Source organism: Prenolepis imparis, unplaced genomic scaffold (genome assembly GCF_030444845.1).
Source record: "Prenolepis imparis isolate NDT839.2.m4 unplaced genomic scaffold, iyPreImpa1.0 SCAF_1, whole genome shotgun sequence".
Lineage (NCBI taxonomy): Eukaryota > Metazoa > Arthropoda > Insecta > Hymenoptera > Formicidae > Prenolepis > Prenolepis imparis.
The window spans coordinates 4,055,749-4,072,658 of record NW_028141159.1 but is presented as its reverse complement, the minus strand read 5'-3'; the positions used below and the strand labels follow the sequence as shown (position 1 = coordinate 4,072,658).

The window sequence follows — 16,910 nt, the reverse complement described above, 5'->3', positions numbered from 1 at the left end:
TGGCCCATATTCAGAACGCACTTGCAAAGATGTTAGCGCGTTGTTAACCAATAATAGTGCTCGGTACTGCACTGTTATTTGTTAACAACGCGCTTACAACGATGTTAGCGTTGTAAGTGCGTTCTGAATACAGGCCAATATTTCTTTCTTCTGATTGATCGATCAAAATATTGTTCGAAGCACGTCGAGTAAAGCGCTCTATGTTAATCGATCTTTTCAATGATCGATTATTCGCGAAAGACTGATCATTTCTAATTAGACAGTTGGCATCACTGTGGCGACATCTCGCGTAAATGTTGTGTGACGCGCCGCGCGGATAGTAGCTTCGTTTAATTATAATTGTCGCGTGCTGTTCTCTCAAATATGCGTCGCGTATAATTAACAAAAGCGCATAAAATATGCGTACGATTAAAAGCGGGAGTGCCGTAATAAAGTCATGTATACGTATGTCGGAAGTTTTGCACAAAGTATCGCGCGATTAAGATCGGAATAAGTATCGTATAAAGAGTCGCGTACGATGAACGGTCGGGAGTGCCGCTCAACGTGCGATTATTTTATTTTGTTGATAAATGCGTGTGTGTGTAGTAATTAATCGTATTTTCGCGAGCGTGTATTATTATGCAAGTACATAAAGACTCCATATAGAGTACGAGTAAAAGAGAAAGAGGCCCGGGGAGGCATCCGGCAACGGCAGAGTAACCTTGTCGTAAGTAGATTATAACCTATTTCGCTTATTACTTGTAAAAGTACAATAATTATTCGTTATCTCCGCGATAACGATTTATTTTACATAAATGTACAATGTAATGCATGGGATGGATTTTGGATATTTTACTTTTCAAAACTTTCAATAACTTTTAATAATTTTTTAAATAAATTATAATAAAATTTTTATAATAATACACACAATTTTTTATATGAAAATGATATTTTATCATATTTTATATTATCATATTTTATATTTAGATCTAATTTATTCGGCGAAATATAATTTATATATAATTTACATAATTTATTCGATTAATCGCGAAAGATATATAATCTTTATAATTATTTTTACAGGTGGCATCACTGCGTCGCGTATAATTAATTAACAAAAGCGCATAAAATATGTGTACGATTAAAATCGGAAGTGCGTTTAGAGTCGCGTACGATTAACGTCGGGAGTGTCGTTCAAATTGTCGATTATTTTATTTTGCTGATTAATGCGAGCGCGTAAATGCCAAAAAGACGCTATAAGTACGAGAAAAGAGGAAAAGGAAGATGAGGCTCGGGGAGGCATCGGGCAACGGCGGAGCAACCATACGGTAAACAGATTATAATTAACACAAATTTATATAAATTAATATTTTATAAATATATAAATAAATATATAATTATATATATATAATTTTTATATAATTTATATATTTATATAATATATAATTTATAGAAATTTATTATTTAAATTTTATTTAACATAAAGTTAAAGATATGAGTTAATATGAAGAATAAATTTGGAATAAATTAAAAAAATTAATTTGCGAAAAAAAATAAATATGGATATTTAAGGTAATTTACAGAAAAATTAAAAAATATTACATTAAACTTTATTATAATTAGATTATTAATAATACAAAATTTTATTATATATATATACATATATGTATATAATTTTAATATTGTTTATACAATTTGTAATTATTTAACTTAATTTATAATTATTTAAATTTTTAAAAATTAAATTTTATTATACTTTATATAAAATAGATTTAAAAAAATAATTAAAAAGTTTAATAATTTTTATTACGTAATTTTATTCAATATATTTTACGATACAAATAAAAGTTTAATTGCGTATTCTCTTTTTCAAATATTAATTATTTTGAAAACTATATTTTGTGTTTTTTTGATATGTTATAGATCAACGCTTTGTACTATAGGGCTCCGTTGTTGTGCATCGTATCGGTGAGTGTATTTTGCATGTATACATATATAACATTATCTGTATATATATTAATCACGAAAAATCAACTAGAGCGCAATTCAGAAAAAAAGTTAAAAAATCATATGTTAACTCTATATAAAAAGAATTTAAGAAATTATACATATGTTAATTTTTTGATTAAAGCAATCAATTAAATAATTTTCTTCAAAAAACTAAAAAGTATATACAGCTAATAAAGGTATTAAAAAATTTTGTTTTCTTTGGTTCATGTACATTTACATATTCATGAACATGATAAAAACTTTTTGGCGATTATTTTTGTGTTATATATTAAAATATTGCAAATATAGGGGCTGCGCACAATAAAAGGAATAAGAAACAGGAACTAGAGAACAGAAAGCAGAAACAAGAAATAGGGAACAGTTCAATATAAAACATATGAAATGTAATTTAATAACACAGAATAGAGAAATTTCATCACTTTAGCACTATTCCTCTGTTCCTCTCTCTCTCTCTCTCTCTCTCTCTCTCTCTATTCTGCATTACTAAATTATATTACATATGTTTTATATTGAACTGTTCTCTATTCCCTGTTCTTATTTTCTTTTTTTTTATTCCCTGTTCCCTATTACGTTTATTGTGCGCAGCCTCTTATATTTATGCATAAGATGCTACTTTACATGAGACATGTCAAATCTGATATGTTTCAGATATTATATAGCTCTTTACGTGTGTCTATAAAGACAACAATAAGTTAAAATAGCGTCCAATAAAAACGCGATACTTCAATATTATATATTTTATGGAAAATCTAAATTTTTTCTTTTTTTCTTCGTACAAATTCGCACTTTTCGTAGACAAATATAAATTATATGCTTTTGACGGTATGACATTGCATTCCCAAATGAGAGTTTCCAAATTTGCGTGACTGCCATCATTTCGGAGATCGACTTCTCACTCGTCGGAGATATCAATGATGGAAGGCCGTAACTTTGATATATCTACAGAACGCCGTAACTTCTTTTCTGACAACGACGATCACCCTCTAATTTGTCGCGACGTGACATTGCCATACTTCGGTTAGGGAGAGGTTTTGGAGGGGTCTTTCGCTTATTCTTAGTCGAATTTACGCCCGCGTATTCCAAAAACAAAGTGATACATAGCCGCGAAAACAGGATGGTCGAGTTATCACCCTGTGTGCGGTCAGGACCCACATTCGTCACTTTATCGGAATATAGGATTTTCTACGGGACGATGCTCGCACGTATGTAGGTCACTTGACCGGCGTGCTCGGTTAGGTATATCGGGTCGACAATAGACCCGGAATATGAACAGATAATCCCGAATGAATCAGCGAATTGCAAATCGGCAAAAAGAGAATGCAATTCTCGGAGTCTCTTTTGCCTCGCAGGCTCTTCTTCTGTCTTCGAGATCGGATCGATTATCTCGGGTTCGCGGGCTCGATCGTCCTGATTTACGCGATCGATCGCGAGCAATTAATATGTACTCCGCTCTTCCCGAGTTGCAACACGCGTATGGCATAATTTGTAGCATCCATATTCCGCGAAGTGCATTTTCCGCATGGCGACCTCGAACAATGCGAGAACATATATTGTGAAAATTCAATGCCACGACCGTCTTGCAGAAACGATCGAATTATGCGCGTTATTCCGCCGGAGAAAAGCAAATTTGCAATTTGTACGATCAATAGTAGAACACAGAAATCACGTGCATAAATCACCGACGAAAATCGTTATCTTACTGATATCTTATCTTTCATTGATTCTACTTCTATTTATTTTGGATGAGTGCACATTAATTAATTAATGTACGTAAACGTCAATAAAAACAAGCGAGTGTAAATTTAACGCAGCGTTCTTGGATATTGATAACTAATCGCTGGACTGACCTAAGACTGCGCTACGTCGCATTTTGTCGTCGGAAATTTTTGTTTGAGAAGTAAGGCTTCCCAGCCGAGCGAAGGCACACAAGGTAATACTAGGGAATACATTGTCGGAATGAAATACGGAAGAGCGAGCCATGGCCGCACGTGGACACTGGTCAATATCTTCGCCGCGGTTCTGCGGCGGTTTTGTTTTATCGTGACATGACGTTAGAGAAACGCCAGTGACGTCACTGGATCCACTCAGCCGATGAACGGTAGTCACTGAAGCGATAAACGTATTTATTAAGTGTGCTAAGAGGGGGCCTTTGGCGATGCCCGAGGCGTTCTTGCGCTTAATGTTTGTGCCTCATTATTACCCGCGAGCCGCTTTGGTCCATTTTCTCTCGTCTCTCGGTAGCCATCTTTTGCCCTTTGTTTATCTCGCGTCGAAATCATATCTACCTCTTAGTAGTTACTTTATGTAATTCTTATAAAATAATCTCATCTTGTGTTCTCTTTTGGATTTTCCTCGACAAACAATTATTTTTACATGTAATGGTATCTGCTCCAAAAATATCTTTTTAAATATATGGAAAATAAGAAAATAAATCTTCATATATAATTTATGTTTAAAAATTAAAAATTATGTTTTATATTTTTTTTACATAGAGAATAAATATATAATTACGGCATAGTTTCGGCGATATACCTATGATAATCAAATTACTTGTGTGTCAAGTGCAGTGAAATGATGTAACCGATAAGTGAGCTCGTCTCAGTGATAATTTTAATAACATAAGATAAACTCTTCATAAATACACATATAGAAACCGGATGCGCCGCCGCTGAATTACCTTTAAACTTACCGCATCGCGATAGTATCAAAATTTGACGCATTATCTACATCCGGGTGCGAGCGATCGCGCGCTATCTCTTATTCGAAATATCAAATATATACCGCGACTTTGAAGGAACTTCCTCTTCCGTCCGCGAACGGAATCGCACACGTAATCACGATGATACTTTGGACAGATGATTTTAGCTTATGCAAAATTACCTCATGATGATTCACTTATTACAATACAAATCTAGTCGTAAGATCACGGTATCGAATCTTCTTTGTTGGCCTCTTTTTTTTTAACGTCGACCGTCGGTTCGATATTTTAACTCTCGAGCTAGTTTTTCTTTTTTTTTATCCTCTCTAACACCGCGCAATTTTTTATATTACACCAGATACTCGAAGACACCTTGCATTGTACTCGCCTTTGAGGCGAATAGGTGTTCAAGCTAGAGGACACTTCATGCAGGCGTAAAATCACGTGGAGCATAAAATGAGCACGAGTTTAGAAAGAACAGGTAGTTTCCTGCTTTTTCGCGCGATCTGGATTTACTGAACTTCGAAACCGAATAAATTCAGGAGGACTTGTGACGTAGTTTTAGGTACTTACTTAAGACTCTTTACTTTCGGCGAAGGAAAGGTTGAGAAACTTTTTGACAAAAGAATTTTCGTAGAGTCAGAGCTAATTTTAGCAGAATGTTCATGTGCCCTGGAGGAATATTAAAATTTTCATCCTCTTTCTTTCATAAAATTCACAAATATATCACATATCTCTCAGAAACAGATTTAAATTTTTACTTTTTACATTTTAGGTATTTCTTATATTTCCATCATATAAAGATGTGCCAACAAACTCATATTTTGCCTTTATTTATAAAAATGTTTTAAATACTCACATAAAAAAATTATTGAATATACACACATACATCTATATATATTTTATTTTTTTCTATATAGTATCTTGTACAATTTATTAAAAATATTCGAACCTTGTGTATTTACTCATGTGTAGTTCTACAATTCACTTGAAGTCAACACTGTCTGTATCTACTTACAGTAGCACGTATGCGCTAATTAAATGGATATTCTTAAGAGCGCGAACGTTATACAAAAGGGGATTACATTGTGACTCGTTATCATTTGACAATCTATTTCGTTTCTATTGTTTCTCGGGAGATGCAGCAAACGCGATCTTATTGTGTGCGAGAACCGCCACCAACCATCGGTTCAGCTTCCAACGAAGTGCTTGAAAACGCACTCCTCGTTGCTCTCCTCGTTGGTGGTTGTTGTTGGCGATACGAGAATGAAATGGCAGAAGCTCTCGATTTTTCCACGTCGTTGCACTCTTACATTTCCTTCCTCGTTCATTCATTCTCTTCGTCCTTTTATCTCGCTTTTCCTCTTTTTTTTCCCTCTGTTTATATCGGTCCCGTATCTATTTATATTCGGCGCGTGTTTGTCACGATAATCTTTCGGCAAAATTTTATTGCATTATGAACACAATCGATATATTAAAATTAATTTTACACTAGAATGTACATTTATGTCGATGTAAGACGAAGATATATCTAATTACATTTAATTATACGGACGCTTTGAAATACTTGCGCATAACAACGTCTTACATCATAGTTTCTGATTAGATGAGGTGATCGTTTTATAAAGCGCTGATGAAATGAACCGTATGTTGATAATTACCAAAAGGCTCTACTTACGGTAATCGATATTTTTGATACGGCCGAGGAAGCGTGACAACGATAATAATCATCCACGATAATATTCATCTATGGATCGGGAAAAAACTCGGGAGAAATTGTCGTTAGATCGCCGTAACCGGGAGTGATCGCGTGTTCTTCGCTTAGTTATTGTCCTGGGAATGGACTCGCGGTTGTCCGGATAAATGAGCTTCCGCTTATCGGGCCAAGGACTTCGCCGGATATCTTCAATAGCTACAAATGTTCGGTGGACCGTGAACGAATGTGTATGACGAGGATGTATACGACGGACGTACGGCGACATTTTCCTAACAGTCGGTATCATTCATTTAGCGTGTGTGTTTGTGATGTGTGTGTAACGTGCCGTAATATTTACTATCCTCCGCTATAGCATACGGGCTGTTGCATCTCATGTCCTATAAAGAACAACTCCGTTCAACCAGAAAAAAACTTGGTTTAAAATTATACTTTATTGCTTATTAAAATATCTATATAGCAGTATTAATAACATAAAACACACATATACTATAATAATTTTAACAAGTAAATAATAATTATTTTAAGGCTAAAACTTTTTTTAAGAAGCCTTTGTAATTTATATATACAATATCGATAATATTATTATCTTTATGGTTATATGAATTAATAATACAATAGCATAGATAAGATGCTATAATACGCGAGAAACTTTTGTCAGATATGAGTATATAATTGTGACAAGGTGCGACTCAATTTTATACATTCGAAGCCCCTCTCTCTCTCTTTTTCTCTAAAAGGTTCACGAAATTACCTCCGTTTTATGGCGTGATTTATATTCGTTTCGCATTCTCTCGTTTCATCTCTAAATTTAAAGCCTTAGAAGAGATTTGCAAGGTCGACTGGTATATCAATCAGCGGATATACATTTGTAAGTTTCAAGTGAACATCTGTCAACGGAAATTCACGTTAACGATTGACTAACTCAAGAATCACCTCTTGAAGGAAGAGCTTTTTCTACTCAAGTTTTTTGTGACGAATAATTATTCCTCTTTTTATCATTATTACTATATTATAAGGGACGAAATGGCATATATAATTTAAAAATACAATTTAAGAATACAATTTTAGAAATCACGCGCACTTAATTGATAAGAAATATCTGATTTTGCACGTTAGAGATAAATTAAATTCCGTGAAAAGGATGCAAAATTGAAGTTATTTTTAACTGGACTAAATAATTATGACAATAAAATAATAATCACCTTCAGCAAGTATTTTATGACACGTATTATTGATACTCTCTTTATTTCGTTTCGAATCAATTATTAATATCACTGTTGGAAAATTCATACGGTGAGAGAGAGGTGTCTATCAAAGTTCAAAGATCAATGCTGAGGTCTGAGGTTCCTGTTTCCAACAGATACATTTCCGTGACGATTTCGTCAAGTGTCGGGGAGTGTGATTCCGTTTCTATTTTTCACGATAAAAGCCAACGAAGTCGGACGTAAGCGAGCTAGCAGTGGAAGCAGTCAGCGAAGAACCGGCGGAATCACGTCGACTGCCTGGCCGGATTGTTCGGGGTCCGTCTCTCCTCGCATGCTTTCTTTTTCTTCTACGTGTTACGCCCAAGTTACTTTCACGCGAGTGTGCATGCGTGCATAAGATGCCTCATCCTTGATCCGCTCGTATCCGCGCGAAGGTGCAAGTGCAAGACGTATAGAGTCGTATAGAGTCGACAGAAAGAAAAGACGAGAGAACCGTGACCTGTAATCTTATTCTCGCTGGTTCTCAGGTCCCTTCTCCCTCTCGGTTCCTTGTCCTCGTTTCCGAGGCACCGAGGCCCCATTCACTCTCTTTCGATCCGCTCGCGCGTGTTACTCGCCGCCAGTCAACTCTCGCGATCGCTCGTAATTTTATTCGACCCTTAAGCGGCGCGTGCGAATGTTATGGGGCGCCGTCACGTCATGTTACGTGCGCCGCGCATTCTTGGCATTGGTCTCTGTCTAATTGGCATACAACAGGTATCGCCAGCGCGCCTTCCGTCGTCTCGTAACGATCAAATCCCCGTCGTCACGGCCTGCAGAGCTGGTCGCTCGAATTTAATGATGATAATATATTGTGGGTAGGTGTGTGCGTGTGCAATAAGGCGTCTCGTTTTCTTATGGTGATATCGGGCGTTCAACTTTGAACGCGTTCTTGGCCTTGCATTGAGTCCATCAGACTCTAATTTCCTATTCGATTTTATGTAGAAGAGAGCGGCTGTTTTGTATATCGTTCTTCTCTTAGTTAATATTAATTATTAATCACGATCAAATTATATTACAACTTAGACATTCGGAAAAATTCACGAGTTTATTTTTAACTCATTCGAAATCGATTGAACATATACAACATTCTGATAGATTACGAAACATCCGTGTGAAAGATTGATGGTGTCACCCACATTGCTCGATCCGACGTTATCGTTAAAAATAAAAATTGTCTCGTTATCCCTGGTTAGCATGTTAAATTTTTAACACAACATTTATATACGCGTTGTAAAAAATGCACGAGCACAGCTTGTTTATCGCGCTTTATCGGTGGCGACCTTTTACAGAACGAGAAGCCGCAGTTACCATCTCTCCGTGTGTGTGTGTGTGTGTGTGTATGTCGACTATATATCTCCGCTCTTCTCTATAAATATCCGGTGTAACCAAAAAACCTCCTTGCAATCCCGTTCCATGTTTCGCGCTTCGAATTCACCCTCGATCGAACACGTCGATAGGATCGATACTGCATGGCGGCTCGCGACGACCATAATCGCGCACCTTCGCCGAGCATGATAAATAAATCGGTTATTTATAAACGTGAGTGTCCGTGATCCTCGGCGAGGATCCACTATACCTGCCGTCCTGCGCATTCTTCGCAACAACACAGCCGTATATCGGCGTTTCTCTCTCTTTCTCGAACGTTCGCGTCTCGGAAATGTACCGCCGACCGTCGATCGAACGGTTATCGATTATGTAGGAAATAAAAGGAGAAGAGGAATAGATGAGAGAGGCTTTTCTGAGAGACGGGTCAGCCTCTCTCTGCGGAGGTCGAGACGCGTCGAGACGTCGCGCGAGACGTTTCCGTTCGCGGTTCATTCGCGACTTCGCTCCTCGTCGAGAAGCTCGCACGAAGTCCGGCTCGTTCGCGATTTATGCACGTGGCATGTTCGACTTATTGTATTTGCGCGGCTTACATAAGGCTAACGGTCCTATTCTGGTATAGTCCGTGCACTTAGGAAGGACGCTCTCGATCTGTGTCGCGAAAAAAAAAAAAAAATCACAAATGGACATCGAAATATAATTTCACGCGGGATCAAGTAGAAGTAATGAAAGAGAGAGCGAGGGAGAAGCTTGTTGTATTATAAGAATTTATTTTTAACCGCGGCTATTTTCATTCCTGGCTCAACGATTTTTTTAACGCCTGCGTTGCTCCGATTATTTATGCGCGGCCGAAGGGCTACATAGTCGAAGGCGTGGAGATAAAAAGAATGTCGCGTCAACGTATGTAGTTTGTTCATAAAAATAGTTTTCTACGCGTTTTTTATCTTTTTAAACGCTGCACACAAACAAGATGCCGAGGAAAATAGTACGTTTGCCTTTGACCGTATTTTTTGACTAATTTGGAATTAGCTTTCGTACATTACTTTTATCAAAAATCAAAACCTTCATATTATATTGAGCTTTGAATAATACTCTCTCTTTGATTAAAACTTTTTTAATAAGATTTATTTGAAATAAATTAAAATAAAACATATATTATCTATTTACTTTCTTTCCACGTTACAGCAAATACACGATTTTTATTGCATTTTGTATATGTCAATTTTTCATTACTTTATTTTATTTTATAGATTTTATAAGATTGTAATATAAATCTATACGTATATCTAGCATCTCATGTAAGTTTTTTACAAAAATCACTATTGCGTTTATGTATCTTTACATGCGTATTTAGCTCTTGCAATTTTATTTATTGTATCGATAAAAAAAAGAAACTATTACTTCCAGATCACACCATCTTTTAAAGGCCTTTCTTCTCGTGACGATATTTTTTTTCTTTCAAGCTCGGTGACGTTGAGAAGCGATAGTTTTTTATTTATTTTTTTTTCTAAATCGACATGCTACGGAACGTCGCGCAGGAATATAGGCACGGCTTCGATGCGCTTCTCGTGTAAATCTTTATAGTGTGCTCCACCTATAAACGCTAATCGGGGACACTTTGTAACGCAACTTTACACGTCGTGACTCGGGGCACGTAAGGGGTGTCTCAGGCTAGCGGAGCTTGAGTTTGAGTTGCAGATGGTGCGAGGTCCCGGGCTTGGGAAATCAATACCGTTAAAATCTCCCTCTGATCTTCTATCACAAGGGACGGAATCAAGCCTATATATATATATATATATATATATATATATATATATATATATTCGTGAATTTCTCAATTTAATCGAACGTCTAAATATTGTTTCGATTTAATAAAAATTAAATGCAAAATTTCAAGAATGAGCAATTTTTTTGAGTTGCAAAATATTTAAAAGGATCATTACCGATATATTAAAAAAGATCAGCCGATATATTAAATATAAAATTGATTCATTTGCCATACGGTCAAAGGCAGTTTAGAAGTATTTATGAGAGAAAAGTACTTGAGTTTTATTATGATCAGATCTCTCTCTTTCTCTTATTCTTTTTAATAGTTTTGATATCGACATACTATTATCGAGATTGTTCTTTTTTCTTCTGAAATATTATAAATCTATAATCTTAAAATATTATAATCTATTTTTACTAATAATATTACATTAAAAAATAAATAATAATAAAAAATATGACTTTTCCGCTGCAAATATATATGTATATTATTTTTATAATTTTTTATGATCATATAATTAACTCTACGTTTTTATTTTCTTAATAATTTTATTTATTTAGAGTTTTGAATATTTTTGACAAAAATGTCTGATATGTCAAATGCCAAAGACGTCATTGGCATGCGATATCGCGAAACTGTGCACTAAACAGATGCAATTAAGCAATTATCGGATTCACGAACAAACATCTAAAACTATCATCATCTATACTTTGTGATTATTTTTAGTATTAACAATGAGATAGAAAATAAATCGTGAAAATAAATCGATTCACTTCGATATGAGTGCAATTATCGTGTATGCAATATTCACATATAAAATCATTTTCCTATATTAATAGGAAACTCGACTATATATAATTGAGAGTATTACTAATAATATACAATTATCTTGAAACGCGGATGCGGTATTATTATTATCACATACAGAAATTATAGCATTTTATGATAAAACATTTATCATTACGGTACGGTTGTTTTGAAACGTTTAATTATATATTGTGTAAAAGCGGATTTAGAGAAGATTAAGAGGGGAAAAGGATGAAAATATAAATTTTATTCGTCATCTAAAAATACGTTATAAAAAAACTAATTATCTAATAATCATTTTCCACTCGAAATGAATTAGTGTTTTTCTTTAGTTCACCTAGAGCGATATTTATTCGGAGAATTATTGACATTTAACGTTAACATTTACTCGTCTAAATTTCTATTGTAGCAAGGAAAAAAGCAAATATTGGCTCTAATAAAAGTTAGAAAAGTTATATTACATTTATCGTTCGGGTAGGTCGAGTTAGCCGAGTCGGTCATTTTTGAGAGCAAAAGGTCGAGCACCCGCAAGATTGCAAAGCTAGATCCAATTATGGTTGTGTGATTGTCACTCAGAAGGCGTGAAAGTGTATATAGTAGAGATTTCGTCAGCCACAATCCGCAAGAATCCTCCGCTCGGATGGATCAGATTTATCAATCAGAGCAGCCGAACATTGTATTCGTGCGTGGGTGCATTCTCATCGAGAATACGATCGCTATATGATTTCATGTATGCCAGTACACACGAGGTCTCGTGTCAATCCGGATATACATCCGGTTAGCAATTTGTCCGATTTTTTCCGGATATTCGTATAGTTTTATTGAAATTCTTTGTCCAAGCTATTGTTTCGTTCTTTGTCATTTAAAAAAAGGTGTGATAAAATGCATTTTTCGTGCGTTGCATTGTTTTAGAGATTTTTCGAGCGAGTTTCAATTTTTTTTATTTTCATCGTAGTTATTTTACATAGCTAACATTTTTACATAGCATGATTAGAATACAAAATATGGATATTTTAATCCTGAGAGATATTCTTTTCGCATTTTGTAACGTGCTTTCTCTTCCATCAAAGAGACATAATTATTTATATTAAGATGTAAATTTGCAATATGTAAGTTCTCTTTTTGGTTCTTTTAATTTAAATGGTTTCTGTAATTTTCCTATTTCTGTGTACATACATACAAGATTGACAAAGCTATTATATGGAATATCGTAAATATCTCCTCCAGTATATAATATTATGGCATTAAAGCATACTTTAATAAAGTGATTCTGTCATATGAAAAATCGACTTTTTTCTGACATTTAGAATGACATTCATAGAAATCTCAAAAAACGCTCAGGAATGGAGAGATAGGACTTCAAAGGGTAACTTACGTAATCTCGTTGTAAGTTCAGATTGCTCACGTAGAATTATATTCACCCTTAGAGTATCTCCCTACGTTCTCTCACCATATGCTACACGTTGCAAATATCACGTGATGCATTTACACAACACTTGCATCCTTGAGAGATCCCTAAAGGGATCAGCGACGTGCTCGAAAAACAAATGTGACATGTGCATTTGCTGGGATTTAGCTTTTGCTCTTGTACGCTTGAAAAATCGTAGAAAATGATCAATTCATTGTATTTGAAACATATTCAGCTTTTTCAAATCATCTATGGAAATATACATATATAGGATGTCGAAGATTTGTTGCAAGATTTTTTATCAGATTTACAGCCGATTATATTCTAATAAAAATTTACTTATGATATATATTTTCGACATTCTATTTTGAAAAGTTTTCGAATTAAATTTTATTTTAAAACTTTGTTAATTATTGAAAGAATATGATTAAAAGAAGACAAATAAAGAAAGTGAAAGAAAGGCCCGCATAGATTTTTAATCATAATTTAAGAACTATTGGTGACTATATTTTTGTTAAGAAAAAATTCAAAATAATCCAAGAATTCGCAGATAAACGCAAGCGTAATGAGCATGAGATATCCAATGTAATGCACACGCAAAATCTGGGACATATATTTGAAATTAATTTCTCACAGGCTATTAAATTGCCTTATTCGCGTAAAATGATCTCGGACATCGCAGGTTTGATCTGTCACTCAGCAACAAAAATAAAAAGAAAAATATCGCGTATAGCACAAAAAAGTGCTATCACGGGGAATCACCGAGAGATATAAAGTTAGAATCGTTGTTCCCCTGTTCTCGTCTCTTTCGATATATTCCCGGAGGAAAAACTCTCGCGTAATGCTCTTTTTCATCCATCCGTACAACATCTGCCAAAACGATCACGTGGACATTTGGATGCGCTATAGACGAATTTCGATTGACATAAAATGTAAATTTTCGTCTAACAAACCGGTCTTTGTCGCTGTGGCTACAATTACTCTTACCGTACAAACAGGAATATCGATTAAAAACATTCGTTCGAGTCAGAAAAACTGGCGTGGGATGAGAATTTATAAACTCGTTATCGGCCGGAAATGTAAAACCGCGAAAACTCGGTAATTGGAAATTTGTATATTTCAACGGCGCGTGTTATTTGTGTTGTTACGCGGATTTGATTGTCACATATCGTTGTAATGAGCATATTTATTTATTCATTTGTACAATATAAACTTGCAATATTTAGAGAGACTATATTTGGTCTTTATATAGTTAAAAGAGATTCTAATAAATTTAACAAAAAATAATAAAAATATTAATTGTTTTTTATTATTATGTTAAAAATCTTTTTATAAGATAGGCGGAGAGTCATGTTTACCTTCGCGACTTGAGTGATGCTAAATTTTGCTGTTTACATAGTTAATTTTATTACATTTTCTATTCTACAAAAATTTCGAAAAAATGCAGTTATCACTTTTTATATTGTATGACATTTCTGCGTTGCTTTTCATAAAAAATGATCTGCGCGATTACAGCTATTTAATATTTTTCTTCCTTCTTTATGTGTAAAACTGAGTTTTAACTCAGCATATTTAGGTGTCTTTTATCTGCAAAAGATAATCGCCAATCTGTTAATTTTCCATTTGAGAGTTTGTTCAAAAGACTAGGAAGCCCGGGCGAGATTCTAGGAACATATTGTGCGACACTTTCATTTAGTTAATGGCACTTATACCTATATGCGATCATTATGCGCTATATGTATATATCATGCGAACTTCTAGGTGCTCCTAAGTGATTCGACCAACTCCATTACGTTCGAGAAAATCGATATCGCGTAAGATTCGCGATTGACTAGTTCCGATCTGAAAATTTTAGTTGTGAAGAGAACTCATCGACTTATATAACTGCACAACATTTAATTTCAATCGTTCTTTAAATCTTCGATAAGATTGTTTTTGCCAAAAAAATTTACTTCTCTTTGTTATTGATGTATAACGCGATAAAAATAGTATATGGATCGAAATGATAAAATTGAAGAATTTATCCGTTCAAAATTATGATAAGATATTTCTCTTGTCTCTTAAAAATATTTCCGAGTGACAAACTGTTCCAATTTTCTGGTTTTCCATTTTCATTACCTTTCTATATTCTATTCCTTCGCCGATATACTTATCAATATTACTTATACTTATCAACGAAGTTTTTCTTTTGCCGTAAAACCGCGTTGGTCGTTTCCGCGACATCGATTTATATTGAGATGGAAACAGTATTTCGAGCTAACTCTCGAAAAAGGATACATATCATCAAGATCGCAACGAAATAACTTTATTTCGCTTCGAAGATTCTTTGAAAGATTTGTCGACTCAATTTCGTGATGCTTCAGGGATGCTCGCTCCTCTTCAGAAATTTCCAGCACCTTGTCATTCGTTTGTCGAAACGCATTTCCCGATATTTTCCAATTTTCGACGAGGTTTTTCTTTGCGACGAAATCACGCCTCCTCGCCATCGGCGTGCAGCGAGATGGAAATAGCATTTCAATCGAACTCACCGCGGCGACTCGGGAGGGGCGCGCGAAGTCAAAGGATAAATTCTATAAAAATCGCCCCAACGCGGCGAGCGCGCCATCGCGTCGTACTGGAAATCCATAGGTAGATATTCTATCCTTCGACGTTCTCCATGAATACATATATATACATATACTAACGCATCTATCGATGTACGTGCCATGTTTCCATATATATATACGCGTATACTAATACGATGGATCTACACCTATACACGCGCGTGCCGCACCCTTTGTGCTAAAATTAGAAGTGACGAAGCGTATACTCACTTGGCTGGCTTCGAGCTTTTATTCGCTGGCGTTTAGACATAACGTGCAGCGGGGCTTTCAATGGCAGTTGGTGAGGAGAAGAGAGAAATGAGCAAGAGAAAGGGAGGTATAGGGAGGACATTTGAGGGAGAGAAGAGTAAAAGGGATGATAAAAAGAGGCGAATGAAGACAAACGCGCATCCCGGGGTTAATTACAAAGAAATACCTTTGTTGTTCATTGCTCGTTGCGAATCCATAAAAAAACCACGTCTATTTATTTATCTTCTGATAAAGCTTGCGCCCGGCGAATTTTCTGCACGATGTGTGTGTGTGTGTGTATGTGAATTAGTAAAAAGTTATAATGTAGATTACATCTTTGGAATGCAGTATTTAACTTTGCTTTAATTAGTTCTAAAAATTTGTCTAGACTCCCAAAATATATGGATGAGATTTGACGTACACTAAGAAAACTTTTTCAACTTGTTTCCAAATCGTAGAAAAAGACAGATGATATTTATACATTATAAATTTATTTATCTTCTGCTAGAGCTTACGTCTGGTGAATTTTGGGCACGATATATGTGAATTAGTAAAAAGTTGTAATGTAGGTTGCATTTGGAATGCAATATTCAACTTTGTTTTAATTAGTTATAAAATTTGATTTGATTCTCAAAATATACGAATGAGATTTAACACACATTCAAAAAACTTTCCCAACTTGTTTCCAAATCGTGGATGATATTATAAATTTATATATATATTTATAATTTATCTGATAAGTTATTTTGAACAATAGAAAAACAACCTCTTTTAAAATATATTATTATATTGAGGTAAATTGGCTATGTTATATTATTATACTTTTTATTATTAAACTTTTTTTACACATTGAATACATAGAATAAAGAGTTTATTTTTATATATAAATGAAAAGTTAAGAATATTCTTCTCTCTTCTTAATTAGAATGGTTGATTCAATATTTTTAACAATACACATCTAGTGCTTATAATATATAAATTTTTTAAATTATTAGTTTAATTAAATATTTATTATTATCTTTTAGTGTTTTTGTTCAATTCAAATGTTCTTAATTGCATTGTTATTACGTAGAAACATTTGAGTACATCATGAATAATAATTACTAGAGAATGAGAATTGCG

At 34.6% G+C, this 16,910-nt stretch overlaps 1 long non-coding RNA gene across 1 annotated transcript in view; it reads left to right on the top strand.

The window, feature by feature from the left end:
• The first annotated feature begins 326 nt into the window (after positions 1–326).
• The window catches only part of LOC145942733 (uncharacterized), a 42,269-nt gene continuing 25,685 nt past the window's right edge, over positions 327–16,910 (top strand). Inside the window, exons 1-3 of the long non-coding RNA XR_014426414.1 lie at positions 327–706; positions 1,063–1,307; positions 1,903–1,947. This is a non-coding gene — a long non-coding RNA (uncharacterized LOC145942733). The remainder of the gene's footprint in view (positions 707–1,062; positions 1,308–1,902; positions 1,948–16,910) is intronic.